The following is a 9,646-nucleotide window of genomic DNA, read 5'->3' as shown; positions in this document are numbered from 1 at the left end:
CTGAAATGCAGTCAGTCAAGGATTCCCCAGATGTATTTACCCAGAGTGAGGCACAGGCCCTCAGACTGAATGATGAGGTAAATGCCACCACTCTGCAGCTAGAGAATCAGATAGCTCTGCATGTACAATGCGGAGGGGATGAGAGTTAGTTTGAAGTGACCTCATTTTCAAGATGCCATAAAATAGGCATATTCTTTTCAACATGGATTTAGGGGATCTGATCTATAGTACATTTAAGAGCAGAAGGCATTCTCTGCCCTTCCAGGAAAAGCACAAAATGAGATCTGCAATCTCCTTTGTGATATTGTACAAGCGTTATATCAAAGAAGGCCTCTATACATAATTTGGACATAATTTTATAAATTTATGTGATGCCTCCAGTTTCATGCTTCATCCAAACACCCTTGCCAGAAATACTGTCAAGTCTGGGGTGAGCATGGGAAGAGAGGTTATCAAGGAATGAAGGTAGAAGCAGAGGCCACTGCGCCCACATGTCAGTTAGTGAGTTTTACCTAGAAATTTACTCCAGAGCATTTCTGGGTCAGAGGTAAAGTCAAATAATGAATGGCAAATGATAAAGTACTGGGTTTGGAAAAAGTATTTTCAAATCACAAATATCCAGTGAACATTTCTTCTTGTACATGCAGCTGAATTCATATCATCCCAGATCTCGAAGATACCTACCTCTAGGGTGCAATTAAGGCATCGCAGCTTTGGCTTTTCTCATAGCTGGGTTAGCATCATCGATTTAGGGTATTAATATTGGACCCGAAGTCCATTTTTATGGTCTTCACAAAGATCTTGGCCCTTTAGCAGATGAGCTTCACATCAAGGCAGTGTAGTGGCTTCTTTGCCTGGACGATGATATCCCTCAGGTGGGCAGGTATACAGCTGATGAACAGGAGGAAATACCAGCTCTTACCTCTCCAGATCTAGCCAGCTTGGGACCTTCCTTCTGGTGCTAGTCTCTTTCATTGTCTTGTTTTTTAATCTTGTTCTGTCTGTAAATCATCACTCTAATGTGGGGGTGTATGTGTGTGTGTGGAGGGTTTATCCCCTTTGCAAGATACCTAGGGGAGTTAAACACCTTCCTTCTAACAGTTTCCCTTCTTATTTTTTTCCATCACTTGATTGTTAAACAGGGCTATAGTTATTCTACAAGGTGAGATCTATCCTTTATCTTGCATGGGTGAATACAGTACACTTCCTTTCTTTTTTCAGAATTCAGGTTCTGAAAAAGAATTTTGTTTACATACCCAGGACATGTAGCAAAGTGGGTACATTTTCTGGCCAAGACAGCGTTTTCAGACACTTTAAAAAAAACTTCATCTACTACATGCAGTCTTCAACCATTGACTTTAACTCTGTGTAATAGGCTTAGCATTTTTCCTTGATAGAAGAAAAGGTTTCTTGTCAGGGACAATGGAGGTCCACCAAATAAATGCTGCCTAATGCAATGTTCTGTTTTGGAAATCTCTAGAGCGTCCACTTAGCCTATTTTTCCACTTATGCTCCTTTTGGGTGTACCAAAATATAGGACTGAGGGGCTTGTGATTTTAGGTTCAAGATTTAGGGCCATATGTATCATCAACCTGATTTGCGATTCTCAAATAGCGATTTTTAAGAAATCGCTACTTGAGAATCGCAAATAGGCATGTATGTACAAAATCGCATTTTTTTGCAATTTCTTAAAATTCCTTAGTTGCGATTAGCAAATTGCGATTCGCAATTAAGGAATACCTTCCAATTCATTTCTATGGGCCAGAAGGCCCATAGGAATGAATGGGAAGTTATTCTCAATTTGCGATTCGCAATTTGCTAATCGCAAAATGAGAATAATTTCAAGAGTGCAGGGGTGTCCAAAGGACACCCTGTTGCACCCCCAAAATATGCATGGGCGCACATGTGGCGCACATACATGCCCTAAGGGCATGTATGTGCGTCACATGGCACTTTGAAAAATGCAAAAATGTGCATTTTTCAAGGAATTCGCAATTTACCACCAACTTGATGTTGGTGGTAATTTGCGACTCCTCAAGGACATTTTGCAATTTTTTTTGCTTCATACATTGCATTTAATGAATCGCAAAATTTGCAATTCCTTAAATGCAATTGCAAAATAAGGAATTGTAAATTTTGCGATTCCTTGTTTTGCACCAGATTTTGCTTTATACATATTGCTTTATACATTTAGCAAATTCGAAATAGTTTAATTCATCTATCCATCCAATGTGCTATTGAGTCTTTGTTTGAAGCGTTGGGATATCTTCACATAGCAAGAAACAGAGGTCATGTTTGTACTACTATCCCTATTACTCAGATTTCCTCTTCATTCCAGTAGTTATGCCACATTACAGAATTGATGTACCTTGCAATGAAAGTTTATTTACAGTTAGAATAGGCAGAAGAGAGCAGATCATATGGTGCCTGTGCAAATCCAATACTAAGTCCCAGGATGATGATGATGCATTTGAGTAATTGTTATTATCAGCAGACAATCGAAGTACCAGTCCAAGACTGCAATTGCTTATCAGTGTCAACAACTCACCAGATTTCTTGCAAACCTTCCTTAGTTGTACCTCGTATTTTTTTGGAGGAAATACAGGATTGCTGAACCTATAACCTGATCCACCTGTCAGAAAATCCTGTTTGAGACTGCTGCATGCATCCCTGTGCACCGTGTAATATGTTAAAAATTGAACGGTTTTAGGCACAGCGAAGCAGTGCGTAATCTTGATAACAGAGCTAAGCGTCTCTTTTTATTTCATCTTTTCACAGTGGCAATAGCATCTTTCGTGTGGACTGGTGAGTGCGTAATTACCTCGCACCTCTCCGTTTTCCCTCGCCTTGGGCTCTGAAGGCATAGCTTGGAGGGCAGTCATTAACCATCAATCTAATCCGTTCCGACAGACTGTTGCGCGTGGGTGTGTTGTAAGGAACATTTTGACGGCTACTATTTGAGTCCTGGTTAAAGAATGCAAATGTTCTCTTCACATTTGTCAGCAGTGGCTTCCGGTGCTCAGCACCGGAACTTTTTGTCCGGGCCTGGACTATGGCTATGGACAGGGCCGGGGCAACGGATTTCTTTCGCGAGTCAGTCAGTGGTGGTGAAGGTGATTTTTCAGGGCTGGGCTAGCTGTGCCTTCCCCGCGTCGACTCGTCTGTGCGGCTCGGCCGGCCTCTCGCTCTCACCCCTCCGGCCGGCTGGTGACGGACCTCGGGCTTTCACCGGGATGGGGAAGGCGGGCGGGCGGGCTCTCCGGGAGCCGTCTTTGTTTCTGCGGTTGACGCGCCTTCCCCCTCCCTCGGAACGGGCTGAGAGAGCTTCTTGAGGGAATGGGGATTGGGGGAGGGTTGTAGTCTTCGTGTCTGATGCCTTTCGCGTGGGCTGGCCTTCAGCAGCTCCCGATTGGTCGCTGAAGGTCTGGGGGACTGACGGGGTGGGTGTTTGTGTGTGCTCGCCTCGTCATCAGATGCAGACTGAGGGAAATAGTGCAGGTGGCGCGTGCATCGCATCTGCAGCCTCCCCTGGGGATGCCAGGTTTGGATGGGAGCCAGGTTTGCGGCGAGTCGGTCCCTTGCACCGGAGTTGCTCAGCGGAATGCTCCCGGCAGAGTGGCCCTCTAATCTGGCTCGTGGTCCCTCCACGGGGTTTCCTGTGGCCGAGGTGGATTCATTCGTTCACGCGGGCGGCTGCGACTCGGGGGAGGAGAGGTGAGTGATGGAGGCTCCTCGCTCCCCCCATTCCGTGCAGTGCACCAGAGCCTGAGGACAAAGTCCCTTCCCGGGTGGCTGTGGGCTGGCGAAGGGAGGAGGCCTTTATCTGGTACCTCTGTGGCTGCGGGATGCTGGAGACCGGAGCGTTGATTTTGGAGAGACAGCATCGGTTTGGGGATTTTCTCTTCGCGTTGGATTTTCACTGATTTGTTTGTGTCGAAGACTTGCTTGCTTTCGGGTAGCAGCAAGGCAGGGAGAGCCGGGGCGGAGTCCCACGCTGTCATCGGGACTCCCATTTTATGTGCATGGTTAGGGCCGGTGGTTGCGGGTAGTGGCCACCGGTGCTGGTTTTTGGGGACTGGGACACAGAGAGATGTAGAGGGTGGGGGGTTCTAGGGTGGGAGGAGTGGAGGGACCGGAGGGTGAAAGGGCAGGCGTGGGACGGAGCCTGCAGGGATAAAGTCGGGGGTCAGGCAGCATTTGGTGGTGGCTGACGTGGGTGTCGGCCCCGTATTCGGCGGCGCTGGTGACGAGCTTTAGAGGGGGCCTTTGAGCCCCGGCACTTATTGTTTTACAAATTAAGCACTGCCAAGAAGGTTTACATAGTTTACACTAAAAGTGCATGTGCATTGAAGATGAATGCACTCCAGTGAGGCCAAGAAATGGGGATAGTTGGAATGAAGAGAACTGTAAATGCTTATTGAGAGCAGTGAACGATGCATATCTTTGTTCTATAATTGGTGTGCAAACTCGCCGATAGAAAATTTGGCGATGGCGTGCTACTGTCTTAATACCCCATCCATTTTACCATTTAATTTCAGCCAGGATAACAGCATTTTTGTTGAATTCATAGTCTTGACTGTATGAAAGGATCTTTCTACAGGATATTCTAGTTGCCCAGGAGCAAGAAGCTGTTTTTTCCCAGAGCACAACCACTTACACTAACATTGTGGCACTTGGCATCCCATGAAAGGTAGTGGGGAAGTTATGGGCATCGATAACATTCATTTACTATATTATCCAAGTTGGGCCTTCTTGATAAATGTTTATATTACCAAAGTAGTTTGGGAAAGTCGTTTGCAAAGGTATCTAGCTAGTAGTGAGCTACTTTTCCGACCCCTTATAATTAAAAGGAACAGAAATAATATACATTCATTTAAAGAAAAAATGCAAGTTTATCACTGTGGCAGTCATTCATATCCAATGCAAAACCATGCCTGTCCGAAAGTATTTTTTTTTCTCCTTGATATGCTTCTAATTTTCTGTCGGGTTTAGAAAGAAAGCATTGCAACGGGGAGGGAACACCTCAAAATAAGCATTTGCAAAGCCAATAGATTTGGTGTTGGTAGACATCCTTTTGGCTTTGTCAGTGATTATTTTGTCATGGTTTTTGCAAATCTTCATTGCTGGGAGAGTGCTTGGCTATCGCCAATATAAAACAAAATAATAAACAAATAAAGCAAAATCTCTAAAAGAACACATTGCCTTAGAAGTCCCTGGCGCTGAAAGAAACTAATTTACCTGCAGATGTGTTCCATGAATGCCATTCATGCTATATGCTGTAGTGAACAGAAGAAAAAGTGAATGACACAACTGACTAAAGAATAAAGAGGGCTGAATGACACAACTGACTAAAGAATAAAGAGGGCTGACTGAACTCCTTATAAATAGGTATAATACATGTTTAATTTTTAACAAAGCTGTACAAAAGGGGGTGGTGATGGACGGAGCATCTGAACTAATCAAACACTCACACCCAGTCAACAGATCTGGGTTTAATCCATCACCGTTCTTTAGCCCACTCTGCCACCCCAGTTCAGACATGGTCATATGCAAATCAGTCTGGCCCTGTGCCTCATGGGAACAGTCCAGCCCGAACTGCCAAGCCATGCCTTCCCTGGACCGGAAACAAGCTTCCAAGGACCGGTTTCTGACATTTCAGCCGTCTTCAGCCCGCTTGCTTGAATCCAGTGGCAAAGTGAGCAAGGGACTCACGTCTGAGCTTACCCTGCCAACTTATGGCGAACAAAGCGGTACAAAAGGGGGTGGTGATGGACGGAGCATCTGAACCAATCAAACACTCACACCCAGTCAACAGATCTGGGTTTAATCCATCACTATTCTTTAGCCCACTCTGCCACCCCAGTTCAGACATGGCCATATGCAAATCAGTCTGATCCTGTGCCTCATGGGAACAGTCCAGCCCGAACTGCCAAGCCATGCCTTCCCTGGACCGGAAACAAGCTTCCGAGGATGGGTTTCTGGCATTTCAGCCGTCTTCAGCCCGGCTTGCTTGAATCCAGTGGCAAAGTGATTTTTAGCAAAATCATAAGTTCTTGGATGCTGCCAGACCTAAATATTATGTGGGTGTAAATTCGGGTGTTTCTGTGCAGGGAAAAAAAATTTCCCCATCGGGAAACAAAGAAAAATTAAACGTGCAAACTTTGCTATGTTGAATCAAAACCTGGCTACAGGTTGCATACAAACATAGATGGCACACGCGAGTACTTCTGGGAATTGTCGACTGTTGTGGATTCGCAGTAGTGCTAATGGAATTCTGTGCGAATTAAAAAAAAAAAAAAAGTTTGGTGCTTGTCCCAAACGTAGGAGTAACTGTATGGAAGCTCATTTCTGATTTATTTATTTTAAAGGATATTTTGTGAGTTGAGACCATCATATTTAGGTCTGCCATAGAGACAGCTTAAACTGCCAGCCTCATAAAATCAAAAATAGTAATAAAACAAAAGACATGTACAAATGCTTAGAGGGGGTTGGGTCATCCTTCTGTCTGTTGAACTGCCATTCATATTTTACTTTCGCCTCCAAAAGAATACATCATTGGGGAATTGGTCAGCACACTCCATTTTTGGCTCTACTGCACTGTAAGTGACAGCATTTTATCTGATCACATGTGCACATCCACCAGAAAATAAGTACACTTAATTGACAAGGCTTTACTTTGTCAATGCATATATTATTCTATACTTTATTGTTTTAAAAATAAATAAAATCATCTTTAGTAGCTTTTCTTTGTCCCATTAAGACCTTTCCTGTGGTGTTCATTAATAATCAAAATGTTTATATACACCTGCCTGCTAGGAAGCAATCCATACTGCTCTATTAAGATTATCTGCAATGCTTTAAAAAAAATTAACACAAGCATGAAGTCCCTATATTTAGATGGCAGCATGTTGTCTTTTTCCGTTCCCTTCTGTTTATTTTTGTGGCATATGCTTGTAATAAAAACATTACAAAAAAGCAACACTTGCACCATTTTGCCAAGGCCAGACCACAATGTTGTTTCCTTTTTAGGTCTCGTCCTACGCAACGCACGTAGGAGGGGACCTAATGCCATTGGCAGAGCTTTTGCAGCAAAGAAGTGCATGTGTTGCATTGCTTGCAATGCAAAGCGTGCGCATCTTGGTGATTTCCTTTCGGCGCCACTCTACCCCCCACATGTGCCACTCTACCCCCCCCATGTGCCACTCTACCCCCCCCATGTGCCACTCTACCCCCCCATGTGCCACTCTACCCCCCCATGTGCCACTCTACCCCCCCATGCGCCACTCTACCCCCCCATGCGCCACTCTACCCCCCCATGCGCCACTCTACCCCCCATGCGCCACTCTACCCCCCCATGCGCCACTCTACCCCCCCATGCGCCACTCTACCCCCCCATGCGCCACTCTACCCCCCCCATGCGCCACTCTACCCCCCCATGCGCCACTCTACCCCCCCCATGCGCCACTCTACCCCACCCATGCGCCACTCCACCCCCCCATGCGCCACTCCCCCCCCCCCCCCCCGGTGCCACTCTGCACCACTGCACTTGAGTCCTGCTCCAGTAAGCGCCACTCTACTCCCCTCTATGCCATTGCATTCTACTCCCCTCTTAGCCATTGCACTCTACACCCCTTCAATCTACTCTGTACTGCTCTACTCTAACTCCCTGCACTGTATTTTGATGGATTCTACACCACCTTACTCAAAACCAGTGCTCTCTGCTTGGCTCGGCTCTACAAAACTACTTCCTCTATGCAACACACCCTCTATGCCACTGCACTCTGCTGTACACTGTCCATGACACTCTATGCCACTCTACTCAGCTCTGACACTGTGCTCCACTCAACTCTATGCCCTTCCACTCTACGACATTGTACTCCCTCCACAGCACTGCGCTACTCTGACACTCCAATTTACTCCTCTCCACAACACTCCAATTCACGACACTCCAGCCACTCTGGTGTACAAAATTGATAAAACATTGGCAGAGGCAAAAGCTCTTGCCTAGGCGAGACCTATTGGCTTTGCCAATGCTTGTTGTATTTGGCATTGTTTTCCATTATTTATTTATTTATTGTTTTTAATAGAATTTCTTTCCTGTGTATTTCAATTCCTGTGCAGAATCTGTGTAGGCCTTTCCTATGGCTGTCAGTTGGATTGGTCATCAATATGACTGGATGTTTTGATGTAATGTGTTTAAACATGTTTTGCTCACATGTATTGTAATATTTCCAGCACACGCACATTACTATGTGATTATTACTAGTGATCCATGTCTCCCCAGGCAAATGAAAAAATGAGTAACTATTTTACATTTCGGTCTTTTATGCTTTTCTGAGCAGTGTCGTCCCATTGTACTGTCAGCATCGTTATCACCTACAGAGTGCAGAATTTAATTTGGGATCCAGTGCTGATTTTTAGGTTTTTCCTGCACAGCGATTGATCTGTGCTAGTGAAATATATTGTTGTTCATATAAATCTTAAAAGGGGCTGGCTTCATGCCCTTTGTTTTTTTTTATTGGTTTCTGTGCTTGCCACTTACTTTTCCTCCATTTCTATTAGCTGTAGCATATTTCCCTACATTTACCAATGCTTGTTCCTCGTCTTCTTTTATCATTTTCCTGTAGCCGAAATAATTTGTAAATGTCTTGTGTGATACTTTATAAATTAACAGATTTATATAGCCTGGAGAGATTAGACAATTGCACAGGATGTTGCACCTCTGAGACTCAACCCAGGATCCCCAGCTCCTGAGGCAGCAGCTCTTGCCGTTGCACTACATCCTCTACTCTTCCATGATACTTGTCAGGGAGCTCTTTCCTTCGTCCCAACGTATTTTTCGCAAAGTTACCTCTTTTTGCTCTTTCAGCTTCTGTGATACTTTTAAAATAAATTAGAATATTTAAATAGCCCAATTTATCTCCTGAAGAGTTTAAGTGATTTGCCCAGAATCACAGGATGCTGCGCGGCCGAGACTTGAACCGGGATCCCCAGCTCTTGAATAGTGTGTTTTATAGCCAGTGCGAGCTGTCGGCCTGCATGCGGCCTGGTTGCTTGTAGTGCCCAGGTTAAGGAGAAGTGCGAGGTTGCCATGGATACTGGCAGCCTCTCAACTCTCTGGTGAGAAATAAACTGTAAACAACAATAAATCCCCAACTGTGGCCTGTGTCTAGTGAGGAACTGATTTGTTTGGCAAATCTCATTTTAGTCTCTAAAAGAAGAAACTTCAAGTTTTCTTTAGAAAGCTGGTCTGACTAACATGTTTACACGCTCTGTATGAAAACTATTTTTATTTGCATTACAAGTAAGGATTTAGTAGGTGAATGAGATGCAGAGGAGTATAAGTTATGGTCATTTTTTAAGATGTTTTATAACGAGGGCACTTGAAAATGATAGGCAGACGTCAGATTTCTCTCTGTGTTGGGTTATATCAGTCTACAAAGTCTGACCCAAGTGCGAAATTGTGCTTGTTTGGCCTTGTGTAGTAGTGCAGTTGTTTCACTTAAGAAATGGTTTTCTATCTCATGCTTACTCTAGATTCATATCATGAATGAATCCTAGCTTTCCCGAGTGGTTATCAGGCATGTGATGCTTTCCCTTAAAATGAAGTGCTGAAGGCGGCTGCCTTGCTGATTAAATGCTTAAA

At 44.6% G+C, this 9,646-nt stretch overlaps 1 protein-coding gene across 1 annotated transcript in view; it reads left to right on the top strand.

The window, feature by feature from the left end:
• The first annotated feature begins 3,475 nt into the window (after positions 1-3,475).
• Positions 3,476-9,646, top strand: part of WASF3 (WASP family member 3) — a 204,377-nt gene continuing 198,206 nt past the window's right edge. Inside the window, exon 1 of the mRNA XM_086935176.1 lies at positions 3,476-3,714. The gene's annotated coding sequence lies outside the window, so the exon portion shown is untranslated. The remainder of the gene's footprint in view (positions 3,715-9,646) is intronic.

Source organism: Lissotriton vulgaris, chromosome 8, assembly GCF_964263255.1.
Source record: "Lissotriton vulgaris chromosome 8, aLisVul1.2, whole genome shotgun sequence".
Lineage (NCBI taxonomy): Eukaryota > Metazoa > Chordata > Amphibia > Caudata > Salamandridae > Lissotriton > Lissotriton vulgaris.
Note: the sequence above shows the minus strand (reverse complement) of the source record. Positions and strands in the feature narration are given on the sequence as shown.